The sequence below is a fragment of the Euphorbia lathyris genome, chromosome 9 (assembly GCF_963576675.1).
Source record: "Euphorbia lathyris chromosome 9, ddEupLath1.1, whole genome shotgun sequence".
Taxonomy (NCBI): Eukaryota; Viridiplantae; Streptophyta; class Magnoliopsida; order Malpighiales; family Euphorbiaceae; genus Euphorbia; species Euphorbia lathyris.
The window spans coordinates 2,186,288-2,203,264 of NC_088918.1; the positions used below are offsets into that span (position 1 = coordinate 2,186,288).

At 32.9% G+C, this 16,977-nt stretch overlaps 1 long non-coding RNA gene across 2 annotated transcripts; it reads right to left on the reverse strand.

The window, feature by feature from the left end:
* Positions 1–5,662: 5,662 nt before the first annotated feature.
* On the reverse strand, positions 5,663–7,230 carry LOC136207120 (uncharacterized). 2 transcript variants are annotated; one of them, XR_010676595.1, is made up of 2 exons: positions 6,960–7,230; positions 5,663–6,752 (listed from the first exon to the last, which is right to left on the reverse strand). It is a non-coding gene; the product is annotated as an uncharacterized lncRNA (long non-coding RNA). The 2 variants fall into 2 exon arrangements; XR_010676596.1 differs by having other exon boundaries at positions 6,939–7,230.
* Between the last annotated feature and the right edge of the window lie 9,747 nt (positions 7,231–16,977).

The following is a 16,977-nucleotide window of genomic DNA, read 5'->3' on the forward strand; positions in this document are numbered from 1 at the left end:
CTGGACAGCGACAGACAATGTTCAACTTCTAGACAAAGTATTTCCACTTTGGGAAAAGTTCAGAAGACACAGAAAGCTGTCTCGTGGACTTTTCCTTAAATGGCGAAACATTCTGCCGAAGACTGACGAAGACAGAAGATGCAAGAATCCTATTGGCCAATGACGCTGAGCACGCCCAGAGTGACAACGACAGGAAGCCGTTTCCCTCCAACGGTTATTTCGAAATTCGAAATGACCAGGTGCCTCAAGTGTCACTATATAAAGGCCATCCATTTGCTTCAATCGATGCAGAACTTCAATTAGTCGAAACGCTGACCAAATTCATACTTGAAGATTTTGTGAGAAAAGCAAATCAAATACCTTACACAAATTTCCATATTCTTGTGTAAAAGTCTAGAGTGATCTTCAATCATCTAAAGTGTCTTAGCAATTGTTGTTTAGGACAAACACTTTATCATTTCTAGAAGAATAGAAAGGAGAGGCTGAGTACTCGGTTATAGTACTCAGCATAGATATAGGAGTGAGTAGAGGTATAGAGGAAGGTACTCTTGTTATACTCAGCTTCTATTTGTAAAAGGTTTCGTGCTCTACCTTTAAAGAGCTCAGTAGAGAATTCAAAAAGCTCGGAACGAGTTCCGGGGACTGGACGTAGGCGGAGAAGCCGAACCAGGATAAGTCTGCTGAGTAATATCTTTCTAACCCTTAAACTCCTTTGATATATATTGCTTGCTGTGAAAAACTGACTAAGTAAAGAGCTCACGCTGAGTTAAGTTTACTAAGAAGCTGAGTACAGGAATAGACTCTAAATGCTATTTCCTGACTCAAGTAAAGAAGCAGACTTAGTCACAAGTTGACTAAGCTTGTGTCTTGAATCTACTTAGTGACGCTGTGTAATCCTTTTCATAGGAAAAGAAGTCAGCCTCAACAGACAAAATTTTAAATAGTTCCTATCCCCCCCCCCTTGGAACTAACTTGTCACGTTATAAGGGACCAACACATATGGTTGTTGGTCGACTTTCTTTTGCAAAAATTTGGAAGTCCACGTCGCGGAAGCAATGTGCGTTAAAAAAGCTCTCGCGTGGCTGCTTACTCGACAACTGCAGCAAGTCACACTCGAGATGGATTCGCTGCTTGTAGCACATGCTTCCAACACACCTCAGGAGTACTTTAGTGATTTTGGTAATCTGTTAAGATAATGTAGACACATGGCTGAGTTCTTACTGAACCTCACAATTGCGCATGTCCGGAGGCAAGCCAATCTCGTTGCTCATGAGCTAGCTCGAGCGGCCAGATTACATGTTTGGTAGTCTTTTTGGCCACATGGCCCTAGTTTTATTAGCCATTTGGTGGCTGCTGATGTAGCAAACACTTATCCCTGATCAATATATTAAGTTTGAGTTGTTATTATAAAAAAACACATAAGTAATATAAGTTGGGTTAAGTTAAAGGGCTTTGACAATGTCCTAACATATTATTTTCAACACTTGGAATTGCACCACATAGCACAGTCTAAACGGAGTGTTTCCACTACCCGTATTAGAAATAAAATCCCCCTATAGAGAAATTATATCAATATTTTTTTAATAAGGAGAAATTATATCAATATAGTTCTATGCTAATCATGACTCGAAACGTCTATTATAAAAAGCAATATTCAAAATCAATGTCGTCAGGATCTTATAGGCTTCGGCTATACGCTCGAAAATGAGAATTCATCCCGATTTTCTTCGGTTAGTCTTTCTTAGCATTTTTATATCTCTATGTGATTTTTAATCGTCTGGACGTTGTCTAAGTAACTATGAAGAAAACAGTTTTTAATATTAATTTTTTCTTTATTATAATTCGTTTTTTAACATTGTTGCATGGTTATTCGTGAATTGTTTTTAGGGAAAAGTAGAAAAATGAACCTTGTGGTACACCTGTTTTCGATCGGCACCCCTGTGGTTTAAAAATTTACAAAATGGTACCTTAAGATTCATTCCGTTAGCAAACACAGGCCAAATTGATTAACAGTTTTAAAAAAAAGTCAAAAGTCAAAGGAAAAAGAGTTAATTGTATCCTTATATATATTTATTTTATAAACTAACCCACTTATTATCTAATTATCACAAACAAACCCTAAGATAAAAAAAATAAAAATCAATTACATCATCTTCTTCCTTTCTCGTTATTTTCTTATTTTTCTTATTCTTTCTCTCTCTTCTCTCTTTTCTTTGTTAATTTTTTTCTCTCTAAAATCAATTGAACAAACAATGCCTCCTTTAACGATGTTTCCGGTTGCTCAAAAACAATGCGTGAATTAAACTGCGGATGATACCAAAATTTCAGAAAACAAATAAAAAAATAAAAATTGTATCGATGTACATAAAAAAAATGGGTAAACTACACCCATGACCACTAAACTTTACCCATTTTAACATTATGGCCACTGAACTTCATTTCTTCCCAGTATGGCCACTGAACTTTACACTTTTTAACACTGGTGGCCACTCAATTTTAACTAACTTCTCAAAATGACCGTTAACGACGTCAAAATGAAAATATTCAAGAATTAAAGTTGTTCAGAATGATATTTACCATGAAACCATATTTTTTATTTTCAAAAATCACATTTTTTGGAGCTTTCTCTCTCTAAAAATTCACTTTCTCTCTCCTAACCAAACAACGCCAAAATGACCTCAAAACGAAATTTTTTAAGAATTAAAGTTCCTTAGAATATTATTAATGCTTTGGATTTTTTATTTTTAGCCACCAACGGTTGTTTTGAGGCGTTGAGTGGCCACCGGTGTTAAAAAGTGTAAAGTTCAGTGACCATAATGTGAAAATAGGTAAAGTTCAGTGGCCATAGGTGTAATTTATCCTAAACAAAACCGAAATGAAAGTTTGCATATAATCTTTCATCATAGGAGCTTTAGTCAGAGCCTTCGCGACTCTTCATTTTCATCCTGAAAGCAAAATTCAAGGAGAAATTATTACTAGGTGCAACTAATTTTAGTTGCACCTAGTAATAATTTCTCCTTGAATTTTGCTTTCAGGATGCAAATGAAGAGTCGCGAAGGCTCTGACTAAAGCTCCTACGATGAAAGATTATATGCAAACTTCCGTTTCGGTTTTGTTTAATCCATTTCATTAACAAACTCAAGGAGCGTTTACAGCTGTTGAAATTGTGGGACACCCAGTCGGTGCTTATCAACAGACTCAACTTGCATATATGAATTGGAATGCTAGTTATTAAGTCGGTGAAATCCCAATTTGCGTTACAGGAAAGGCATCACATCAAATGAAAGCAATAGAATGCCTCTGAAACATTAGCCTGAACGTGAATATAAAGTACGACTATAAATTTTAGGCTAATGTTGTAGGTGGGGAAATTGTTGACACTAAGTTCCGAATAGGTTCGAGTATTTTCATTGTTCAACTAGTTAGATCTTATTTTTCCAATATTTTGGATAGTTGGACCATTTTTTCTCTTTTGTTCAAACTTGTTCACTTGTTTAGATATTATAGGAAATTGAGGAATCGAATGTGAGTAGGTGAGATTTTTCAAAATTTTCCATGTCAGATGTCAAGATGAGACATTTGACATGAATTTTTTTGAAAAATCTCACATACTCTCATTCGATTCCTCAATTTCTTATAGCATATAAATAAGTGAACAAGTTTCAGTAAAACAGAAAAAAGGCTCAATGCCCAAAATACTGAAAAAATAAGATCTAACAACCTCAATAATGAAAATACATAAATCTATTTAAAACTTAGTGTCATCAATTTTGTATTGTCCACCTATGTTTCAGAAGCATTTTGAGGGTTTCCTTTGATCTGACGCTTTTTTGTAATGTAATTAGGATTTCTCCGACTTCATAACTAGCATTCCAGTTCATCTGTGCAAGTTGAATCTCTTGATAAGCACCACCTAGGTGTTCCACAATTTCAACAACCGGAGACATTCCTTCAGTTTGTTAACGAAGTGTATTAAGAGTTGATAGAGCATCTATTATTTGTATTGGAATGTAAATTATATTTCCCAATTTGTTATAAATTATATCTAAGATGTAATTTATTGTATTTCAGATGCAATTTTGAAATTTTTATATTTCAAATTATAATTTGTTAATTCAACTCAATTTTTAATAATTAGGTTATGTTCTAATTTTAACTCATTTATTATATTTATATATATATATATATATATATAGAAATATTTGTTCTCTAAATATAAGTTATAATAAAAAAATTAAAATTAATCATGATGGCTTTGAATATAATTTTTATTATAAATTATGCATTCCTAAAATTACTTTATGAAAAATGAATTAATGATTAGAATATAAATTAAACTATTAGAAAATAATTAAAAAGAAAATAAAAAATCTTATTAATTTATCATATATATATATATATATATATATATATATATATATATATATATTATCCAATTTGTCGGTTCGAGACTTGTCAGATACTATTTAAGTGAAGCATCTTCTAATTAAAGGTTTTTACGTCCATTAGATTCGAACTCAAAATCTAACTTTGACTTGAGACCCCTTAACGACTCAATTCAACCTCAATTAGTATGTGTATATATATTATTCATATTTACATTCTTCTAACTTCAATATTTTACGAGCATGTTACTATTTTCAAGTTTATAGAAATTAGACCTATAACAAATAAAATAAAATAATAATTAACTAACAATTAGCTAATAAATTTAGAATTAGACACAGTTTGACAAATAGTTGTTTTCTGATTATCTTTTCGGTTAGCTAATTATATAAACTTGTATGGTATAACATAATTGATTGTTAAAAGCTATTTATATAAAATAACAAATAGAAACATAGTAAAACTTTTATTTGAGATTAAGAGACAATGTGGAAACCTTGTGCCATGCCTTGAGGGATTGCCCAAATAGTAAGAAGATCTGGGAAGGGATCCTCCCTCATCACATCATCCCTTCCTTCATGGCCTTTTCTGAAAGGGACTGGTTCTCTCAAGGAGCCAAGGGGAACTTACTGGCCAACATGGAGCACGGTGCCATCCTCTTTGCTATTACTTGTCACCAAATCTGGAAGTGGAGGAATGAAGATTTATTTGCGGGTAAGGCTGTCCTTATTCCTGATTTACTGTTTTTCTTCTCGAAGAAGCTCTTTGTTATTACTCAAAGCTTTGAAAGAGATTCCCTTGTTCGCCCCTCCCCGGATAAAGAGATCCTGCTAGTTGGCTGGAGTAAGCCTAGAGAAGGGTTTGCTAAGTTGAATACTGATGGCTCCTGCCTTAGCAATGGCAGAATTGCTGCTGGAGGAGTTCTTCGGGATGCTGGTGGCAATTGGATGGCGGGGTTTACCCATAACTTGGGAACGGGCTCCTCCTTTTCTGCGGAGCTCTGGGGTATCTTGTCAGGTATTAAACTCGCCATTCGCATGGGTGTTAAAAAGCTCTCGGTGGAATCTGATAATCTGGAGGCTATTAACAGGATTTCAGATAGCCAGGCTGTTTGTCTGAAGAGCCAGAATCTCATCAAAGCTATTTTGAGGCTTCGTCCTGCCTTTGAGTATCTTAATTTCTCCCATATTTTTAGGGAGCAAAACCGCGTGGCGGATCGCTTAGCAGCTGCTGGGCATGGGAGAATGTTAGGTGTTTCTACCCTCTCTGTTCCTCCTTCTTTTCTTTTGCCTTCTCTCCTAGAGGATAGGATTGGGGTCAACCTTCCTAGACTGATTAGGTTTTTTGTTGGTTTTATTTTTTTTCTTTTCCTTTCTTACCAAAAAAAAAAAAAAGTAATAATTAAAAGTAAAAATATTCTTAAAAAAAGATGAAGCATTAAGCCAAGTAAAAATGTTCATAAAACCAACTTTTTCAAAATTAGCTTTTTACTCATAATAATCGCTTTAAAACATTTTTTTATCAAACATAACTATTAAAAATTTGATTATTCAAAACCTTTAAAATATTTCGAACCTCTAATTTTACTCTAAAAAAACTATACCAAACAAAACATTAAGTCTTTTTCTTCATTTATCTACTCAACCCTCACTTTTTTTTTAAGTTTGTATATGCTAAATTCATAAACCCCAAAAATACAATAAACTAATAAACTGGCAATTAAATAAAATTAAAATTAACATGGACTTTTAACTTTACTCTAAATTAGTGGAATCAATTTAAAATATTATTATAAAATATAAATATTTTATTATTTTTTATTCTACACAATTGCACAGCCTCTATCCAGTTTTGATTTTAAAAAAATATATCATATTTTTTAATTTAATAATAAAACTAAAAATTGATATCTATAGTTTTGGTAAAAGATTTGATTTTTTTTTCATATAGAAAAGAGTATATAATTTTAATTTTATTTTTTCAAAATCTAATCATATATTTATATAAAATGTTAAAAAATGAGTGATACAAAATATGATGGATTATAGATGGTAAGATATATTTATATAAAATGTTAAAAAACGAGTGATACAAAATATGATGGATTATAGATGGCAAGATTTATGATCGAACAATAGTTTAAGCAATTATTTTTTAAATTGATTCGATTTGTTAATTTTAGAAGTAAAATTGTTCTCGATCAAATTATAAAATTGCTCGTTATAGTAAATGATGGAAGTATTTTTTGAATCTTATCTTTTTATTTACTTTTTAAATCAGTTCGATCTCGCCGGATCCTGAATCACTCAACTATCTCTCCCTTCGCCCATTTCACCATCACCGGATCTGCCGTCGTATCCTCGGAGCTACACGAAATAAGTTTCAAATCAAAGATCTAAACCAAGAACAATAAGGTTAATCTCTAAATTACATAAAAGAAAAAAAAAAGAGTAATTTCTGCCTATATAAATAGGCAGATTTTCTTTGAAAATTAATGCATCAGATCAGATCTTGATATTTAAATTAAGAAAAAGCAAATAAATAAAAGTAACCAAGAAAAGCTGTAGATCTACTCGGTGATGAAACACATCAGTCGGACTGCTACGACGGACGATGCGAAACCAGACGTCGCACGACGGCTGCTGTAGCGGAAAGGATGGCGCGGACAGAGAAGAGAGAAGACGCAAACGACGGGCGGAGCGGTGACTGACGGAAGAAACGGAAGAAGAGATGACGTAACGCGGAGGACGAGCGGCTAAGACAACGTCGGAGGACTGCTACTAAGTCGGCGGAGGAGTGAGTGGCTGGCTGCTACAAATCCTTGAGAGAGAAGAGGAAAAAAGAGTGCAGAAAATAAATAACCCTAAACTCCAAAATGTTGAATTTATACTGAATTTGTACTTTTTCAATCCTCATGATTTGATCCTAATTTTCAAGTTAAATCCAATTAAGTCCCTCCGTATTTTCACATCGGTCCCCATTTATTTAAATTGTTTTAATTTCCATCCCCATATTTCCGAGTTGATCCCTGAAAATTAGATTTGGGCTCATTAATTTGTGCGAGAATCTCATCCATCCATTTTACTACATCAATCCATTTCGTATTATATGTCTTTCTAAAAGTTCTTTATTATTTCATATAACATGTCATTTTATACGATCAGTACATGTTAAATCATCTTTTTTCTACTATAAAATGCGTGTTTACGGAAATTAATTAGAATAATGGATTTATTATAGAATAAATAAATATTGGAATTAATAAATAAGGGGCAACAACGTCTTTTTCTAATATCCTTAATTTTTAGGATAATTAATTTATTAGTCCCTTTATTTTGACAAAATGCACTGTTTAGTCCCTGTATTTTTAAAAACACACGGTAAAGTCCCTAACATTTTTCTCGGTGAACTGTTTAATCCCTAACGTTTTTCTCGATGAACTGTTTAGTCCCTGTCGTTTGACTCTCATGAAGATTCTGTTAGTCAATTTGGATTTGCGTTCTTCTTTTCCTTTATTTTCCTTTCTTTTAAACTCTAATGCATCTAAAATCAACTTTGAGTGTTCTTCTTCTTGACTTTCTTCTTAATCGTTCAAATTCGTAAGCATTGGGTCTGTTCTTTTTCTTGTTCTCCATACAAATAGCTTCCTCTTTTAAATTGGATTTCCTCTTCTGAAGTTTGAAGGTAAATAGTAAAGGGTAATTTAGTTATTTCCGAAGTCATAAACGGTAAAAAATCTAACAAACAGACGGAAGGAGTAAACAATTCACTGAAAAAAAGGTTAGGGACCTTACCATGTGTTTTTGAAAATACAGGGACTAAACAGTGTGTTTTGTCAAAATATAGGGACTAATAAATTAATTACCCTAATTTTTATATAATTCTCTAAAAAGACATGCAATATAAAACGGAGGGAGTATTAATTAATTAGGAAAATTTATATAGAAATTCACTTTTGAAAACCTATTTACAATTATGTCAACTCATAATTTTGAATTATGTCAAACTAATAAAATAATTATTTTTAAATGTTAAAGTTTATAAATTAGGGATCTAGAATATATTGTTAAGAGTTTGGGATTTATGAATTGAGGTTCAAACTGTTTAAATGTAAAAGCATATTTTATTTGGTACATATAGAAAAAAATGACATATTGATAATTAAGTTTGGTGATATGATTTACTAATAATTTTGTAATGAATTATGATATTCATATAAAAAAAAACCCTTAATAATTAAGGGTCAAATACATGAATATCATAATTAGGTTTAAAATTACGGTAGAGGCTATGCTTACTTTGTTTTTGACAAAGTAAGCCTTACTTTGTGTATTTTCATCATTGGATGAATTTTACACTCTATCATACAATGGTGAAAAAAATAAAGTAAGATTTACTATGTCAAAAACAAAATAAACATAAAAGGCACCATAAAATTACACTTAAATCATATAATAAAACTTATTTTTTAGTATGTCATTATTTTTTATATATTATGATTTTACAATAAAATTTAAAAATTCTAGACCTTAATTCATAAATCATAAATCCTAAAAAATATATTTTAGACTTCTAATTTATAAGTTATAATCTTTAAAATATATTAAAAGTACTTATTTTACTAATTTGACATAATTCAAAATCATTATTTGACATAATTATAGATAGTTTTTTAAAAGTTAATTTATATGTAAATTTTCCTTTAATTACTGTAAACCATTAATTTAGTTTAATTTCTAGATCTCGCTTGCTTAATTTATTTTAATTAAAGGAAAATTTATATATAAATAACCATTAATTTAGTTTAATATCTAGATCTTACTTGTTTAATTTATTTTAATTAAGTTTATGTTTGATAACAATTTTCGACACTTAAAATTAATACACCAAGCGTCTGTTTGGTATGTTGTAATGCAATGTAATGTAATTAAAGTTGCAATGTAATGGAATGGAATAATGATTTCATTATCATGTTTGGTTGACAAATTTTAATAAATTTGATAAAATGAATTAGGAAAAAATATAAAATTGGGTCAAATGGGAGACTCATTTACATATTTAGTCCATTTATCCAACATACTACATATCTAGAGTATATTATTGTGACTTTTCCAAAATAACCCAAACCTTTCATCTTCCCATTCCCGTTCCTCTTCCAATTACACGGTTTCTCTTCCCCTTCCCAGACCTTTGATCTTCATTTCTTCCTTTATATTGTGAAATCTGCACCAATTTCTTCATCACCATGTCTTTCTCTTCTTCCTCTCTTTTTCTCTTGATTCTTTATCTTCCTATTTCTAGAAAATTAAGTCATGGTTCTTCATCTTCCTGTTTCTTATCGTCTCTTGGTTTCTTTCTTTTTTTGCGGATCCGAAACATCGTTATTTGACGTTATTTTGATTGTTTTTCTGCATTTATCATATGGTTATTGAAAAGGCGGAAAAGATGTAAGTATCTACTGTTTAATCTTCATCTTTTTTCAGAAAATCACATTGCAAAATATGTTTTGCGAAAGTCTGCGAGGAAAAAGAGGTTGAAAATGACGATTTTACTTCGCGAAAACAGATTACGCGAAGTCTGCGAAGAGAAATGTTTATGATTTTTGATCTTCGCAGACTTTGCGTAATCTTGTTTCGTGAAGTAAAATCGTCCTTTTATTGTTACTTTTCTCTTTGCAGACTTCACGTAATCTTCTTTCGCAAAGCCAAATCGTCCTTTTTCTTACTAACACGACTTAATTTTGTGAAGGTGGTTGAATATAGAGGCATCAATCACAGTAGGCAGTGTACTGGGATATATGGGAGGTCGAGACCTGCCGATTTATCTTGGATTCTTTCTTAAAAAGAAAAGAAAAATCACCACAAACTTCGGATTCCATTTCTTATCGACGCTTAGTCCACCGATTTTTCTTCTGCTTCTGGGATTTAGGGTTTAGGTTTTGAATTATTGTTTCAATCTTGTTGTAAATTTTGATAATGTTATGATTTTAATGTTGTTATTGTTGCAATCTTGTTGTAAATTTTGATAATGTTATGATTTTAATATTAGAATTATTGTTGCACCCTTGTTGTTATGCGTTTTTGTTAGGGTAAATTATAAAAATGGGTCAAATGGAAGGCCCATTTACATATTTAACCCATTTACTCAACCTACTACACATTTAAACTGATTTTGTATGACTTTCCCATAATACCCCTAACCTTCCCACTTCCCCCTTACACGAACATTCTCTCCCCTCTTCTCCTTGGGTGCGCGAAATGGCTGTTGGGTCCTCCATTAATGATTCCAAGACTTTTGATCTTCATGTCTTCCTTTAAATTGCATGAAATCTGCACCATTTCTCCAAATCACAATGTATTTCTCTTTTTTCTCTCTTCACCTCTTGATTCTGCAACTTCCTAATCCTAGAAAACGAAGTCATGGTTCTTCATCTTCATGTTCTTGCTCGTTACTTGGTTTCTTTCTTCTTGTTACCATCAAAGAAATGGTTATTCTACGTTATTTCCATCGTTTTTCCCAGTTTTATCATATTGTTATTGTCGCTTTAAGGGTGAAAGGCGCGAAAAATGTAAGTATCTGCTGTTTCTTCTGCGTTTTTCCATGAAATCACTTCGCGTAGTCGATGATTTCGTGAAGATCTACAAAGAGAAAGAGCCTCAAACGTGTCGATTTACTTCGCGAATCGATTAGTTCACGAAGTCTGCGAGTAGAAAAGTTCATGATTTCACTCGCAGACTTCGCGAAAGCATCGATATGTGACGTAGATCGTCACGTTTCAGACCTCGCAGACTTCGCGAAACCATAGATTCGCGAAGAAAAATCATCCTTTTCCCTGCACATTTACATTCGCATGCTTCACTAATCCTCATTTCGCGAAGCCAGAATCGTCTTTTTCCCTGCCTAACACGATTAATTTTTCCTGAAGGTGGTTGATTACATAACATCCCTTTCTAGAAGGTGGTGTATTGGGCTGCAGGGGAGATGACTTTCCTTCCTGTATAGGGAGAAATTTCCCTCAAGATTGGCACATTCACTTTGAAATGATTGGCTAGGAGAGATTGTGCCAATCTTGGTGTGCACCATGGGACACGTCCATCCCAAAAGGTCTGGACTTCCATTTATCATCCCAAAAGGTCTGGACTTCCTGTAGAAGGAGAAATTTCCATCCAGATTCGTCACGTTGACTTTGAAATGATTTGTTAGGAGTTTATTGTGGCAATTTGTTGTAAAGTTTGATAATGTTATGATTTTAATGTTGTTATTGTGGCAATCTTGTTGTAAATTTTGATAATGTTATGATTTTAATGTTAGAATCCGTTGTTGTTTGACATTTTTTATTATATACCACTTCGCGAATTAGCTTCAAAAGACATCCAGGCTTCGCATATGCTAATTAAATTCATCAAGTAAACCAAATATTAGCTTCGCAGGCTTCGCATATGCTAATTAAATTCATCAAGTAAATCAAACATTAGCTTCGCAGGCTTCGCATATGGTCGAATCTGCGAAGTCAGACGGGATAGAGACAGACGCGCGTAAATATTAAGGGCATTATGGGAAAGTCACACAAAAACAGTCTAGATATGTAGTAGGTTGAGTAAATGAGTTAAATATATAAATGGGCCTCCCATTTGACCTAGTTTTGTAATTTACCCTTTTTGTTATATACCACTTCGCATATGGCGAAATATGCAAAGTATGTGAAGATAATACTAATTAAAAACACGTCTTTTACTTCGCATATTTCGAAATCTACGAAAATGAAAGTTATTATGCAAATTAGTATTGTCTTAGCATGCTTCGCATATTGCGAAACATGCGAATTAAATTCATGTTCTAAAGCAAATATTATCTTCGCACACTTCGCATATTGTGAAATAAGAGAAGTTAGATGGAAGGGAGAATGAAGAAAGATTAAGAAATTTCTAACTGTTATATATATATGAATGGTATTTTGGGAAAGTCACAAAAATATAGTCTAGATAAGTAATGAGTTGCGTAAGTGGTCTAAATATATAAATGGGTTTCCCATTTGACCCAATTTTGTAATTTTCCCAATTAATTATCATTACAATACATATACTTATATTTAACAATACTTATATTGGTTAAATGCAATTTTCATGTTTTCTTTTTGCGTTTTTCTCGTTTTTTTTCTCATTTTTGATCTTTTCCGTTTTTCCCATTTTTATATTTTTTGTGTTTTTCATATTTTTTTCTCGGGTTCATGTTTTTCGGCTTTTCTTGTTTTCCAATTTTCATGTTTTTTCATTTGTTGCATTTTTTCTCGTTTTCAGTTTTTTCACGTTTTTCTCTTTTTCATATTTGTTCGATTTTTATATTTTCACGTTTTTTTTCCGCATTTCGTTATTAGAATAAAAATATAAGAGTAAATCATAATAAGTATTCATACCTATTTTGTTTGTAATGGCCATTACATAAATTTGTAAAAAAAAGATGTATTTATGATTCCATCACGACAAAAATGATATTATTAACCAAACATAGTAATGAGCCTCTATTGTAACGAGCATTCCATTACAACACTCATTACATCATACCAAACATGGCCTAAGTGTTTATCGGTTTTAAGCTTATTTGATAGCACAACTTAAATATTTCAATTAAGTCACAGAATCACTTATTCTGACAAGTCAAAAAATTTAACTTAAAATTTAAGTAGAACATTATCTACTAATATTTTTAAATTCGGTACTTATTTTTAGTATTTATCAAACAGTTATATCATTGATACTTTAAGCATTTATAATATTTAGTATTTAAGATTTAATATTTCTTTTTTCGTACTTAATTTTAAGTTTTATCAAATACAATCTAAGTTAATCGAGCTAATTAATTTTATTAATTTGAATTGATTTTTCTTATTTAATCAGTTTAAGTTAATTCCCATAGACTAATTCATCTTTATAATTTCTATTAACTTAATCTCGTTTGATTAAATCAATCAGATTAGAAAATTTATTGGTTTCATTTTTATTTTTCTCCTTTAGTTTAAATCAACTTTTACTTAATTATAATTTAAGTTAGTTTTTTTTTTCTTATAAATGTATTCCTTTTAATTTAATTCAATGGGTTTTCCTCTATTTAAATATAATTTATTAGTTCAAGCTAGACCTCGCCATGGGCCAATGAGCCCGCCCGCCAGGCCCAAGCCTAGGCCCATTTAGCCGGGCCTCGACACATAAAATTAGTGTCAGGCTCGATCCGGCCCAAGCCCGAATTAGCCCGCCTAGAAAATGGGCGGGCTTGGGCTATATAAATATCCGTCGAGTCTGGTCTGGCCCGGCCCGTTATCTATATATATATATAAATTTAATATTTATTTAAATGCCTCTTATATATGCTCTCTAACTCTAATCCAAGGAGTCTCCTTCCTAACCCTACACGCCTCCCTCCTTCATCTATCAAACAGGATCACTCTCTCATCTCACACAAATCCCGCCCCTCAACTCAACAACCGACCGCCGCCCCTCAACCGACCGGCCTATCGCTCCCCTTCCCATGCGTTCTCATCTCATCGAAGAACTCCAATCCAAATCCATCGCTCTCTCTGTTTTGTCCGAGTTTGATCATCTCTCAAGCTCCGGCGGTCAAACTCCGATCATCTCTCCCTTTCAATTTTCGCCGGTATGTATCATTCTTCTCTCAGTTCAATTTTTTGTGGGTTATCTGTGTGGGTGTTTTCTTTAGCTTGTGTGCTTTGTCGTGGCTTTGATATGGTTCCATAACAATTGAGTTGAGAGGGTAATGGACCTAAGAGTTAGATTTATGAAACTTAATTAGTTAGGGTTCCATACGTTTTCTGTAATTTTCTAAAAGAGTTCAATGTAATCCATTCAATTATAAAATTTAGAAATTTCATGGAACAAAAGTAAATTTAATGTGTTTCAATGTGTTCAATGTGTTATCTACATGTCTTTTTAATCATTAATAATTCAAGGTGCAAACATGTATCAGTGTTTTTGAAAATGGTATCATTCTTATTATTATTATTATTATTATTATTATTATTATTATTGTATCAGTGTTTTCTGGAAATCTGTTTAGTTCTGTTTAAATTTGGTTAGAGGTTGGTTCTGTGTTGTAATGTTTTTTGGATTCATAAATCGTTTTTGTAATGTTTTGTTATGTTCAATTTGTGTTTCGTTAGGTGTAATATATGGGATTATTGTTTGGATTCAATTAGTAACCTATTACTGTTTTTTTTTTGCAGGATGGCTGAAGTTCCCATGAACCAAAATGCTTCTGAAGTGTCAAGTTCTACTGGTGCTGCTCCTACAAATCAAACAAAAGATAGCCAGTCTTCAAAGCGTCGGAGAACATCAGAAATTTGGAAACACTTTGATGAGCTTAATGATGAGAAAGCTTCTTGCATGTACTGTAAGTGCATCCTTTCTTCTAGTTCAACAGGCGGGACCTCACATTTGAGACGTCATTTAGTGAAATGTCCAAAGAAAGTAAACCAGGACATAAAACAGTTTTTAGTTCCCACTGATGCCACACATGGAGGCAAAAGTTATGTTAAGACTTATAAGTTTGACAATCATGAGTTACGTAAAAGCATTGGCCTTTATATTGTTGATAGTGGTCATGCTTTTACTACGATTGAGCGAAAGTCTTTTAGATTTATGATGTCAAGATGTAATCCTCAGTTTGATGCATTTAGTAGTAAGACTTTAAAGAGAGAAATTGAAAATATGCATGCTAGTGAGAAAGACAAATTGAAAGAGTTGTTTAAGAATTCAAATGGACGAATATGCTTAACAGCTGATAATTGGAAGAGTGTACACACAAGAGATGAATTTATTTGTATCACTGCTTATTTTGTGGATAATGATTGGAAATTGCAAAAGAGAATTATATGTTTTAAGGCTCTGACCCCTCCATTCGATGGTAGATGTATTGCTGATGAGATTGCCTTGAGTTTAATGGAATGGAATATTCAGAATAAGATTCTTACAATCACAGTTGATAATGCGAGTTATAATGATGTCATGATTGCTAATGTAAAAAATCATTTTGTGGCAAAAAAGTATCTGATTAGGAATGGTGATTTTTTCCATGTACGATGTTGTGCTCATATACTTAGTTTAATTGTGCAATCCGGTTTGTCAGCAATTAAGGAGCCTTTAGACAAAATTCGTGATATGGTCAAATTTATCTCTAGGTCAGCAAAGCGGTCCAAAAAGTTTTTTGACATTGCAAAAAGGACATTTGAATTGGAAACAACAAGAAAGTTTAGACTTGACATGCCTCTCAGATGGAACTCGACCTTTAAGATGCTAGATAATGTGTTATATTACAGGGATGTACTAGTTTCTTTTTATGGTAGGGATCATGATATGAATTGTTATTCACTTTCAAGTTCTGAGTGGGATAATGTAGCACTTATTCACAAGTTTCTGAATGTGTTTTATGATGTGACTTATATGTTTTCTGTTGTCCGAACTCCTACAACAAATGTTTATTTTATTGGTGTATGGATGATACAAAAGGCATTGTTAGAAGCAGTACAAGGAGAAAATAATGCGATGTCTAATATTGCAGATCCTATGCAGGGTAAATTTAACAAGTACTGGCTTGATTATAATGAGGTATTGAGCTGTGCTGCATTGTTAGACCCTCGATACAAAGAGCAATTTTTAGGTTATTGTTTTAGAAAGATTTACGGAAAGGATAATGCTACGATCTATGTTGCCAAAATTGTTGATAATTTGCATGTTTTGTTTGAGGCGTATAAGGATTCTGTTTCTAAAACATCTGATGAAGGGTCTGGCAAAAAGAGTTTAGTTGGTGGTAAAGCTAGTGAGCTTTATAGTGATTATGAAATGTTTGTAGCGGAAACTCAATGTTTCATACCTATGTTGTGCGATAAAACCTCCTGATGTTGACCAAGTTCGAGGAAGCTCATGCTCATTTATCCCTCTCTCCCGTATCCCAGAACCTGGTTACAAATATTATTGTATGGCGCTGCCTGGAGTTGAATGCTTGGAAACTAACCTAGATGCAGCTATCTTTAAGGATTCAAATTCAGTAGGATGTGGCTTTATTCCACGGGATAGCTGGGGCACCCTATATGGTTGTTGGTCGACTATCTTTTGCGGAAATTTGGAAGTCCACATCACGGAAGCAATGTGCGTTAAAGAAGCTCTCTCGTGGCTCCTTACTCGACAACTGCAGCAAGTCACGCTGGAGATGGATTCGCTGCTTGTGGCACATGCTTCCAACACACCTCAAGAGTACTTTAGTGATTTTGGTAATTTGTTAAGATAATGTAGACACACGGCTGAGTTCTTACTGAACCTCAAAATTGTGCATATCCGGAGGCAAGCCAATCTTGTTGCTCATGAGCTAGCTCGAGCGGCCAGATTACATGTTTGTACGTCTTTTTGGCCATATGGCCCTAGTTTTATTAGCCATTTGGTGGCTGCTGATGTAGCAAACACTTATCCCTGATCAATATATTAAGTTTGATTTGTTATTCAAAAAAACAACACATAAGTAATATAAGTTAGGTTAAGTTAAAAGGCTTTGACAATGTCCTAACATATTATTTTAAACACTTGGAAT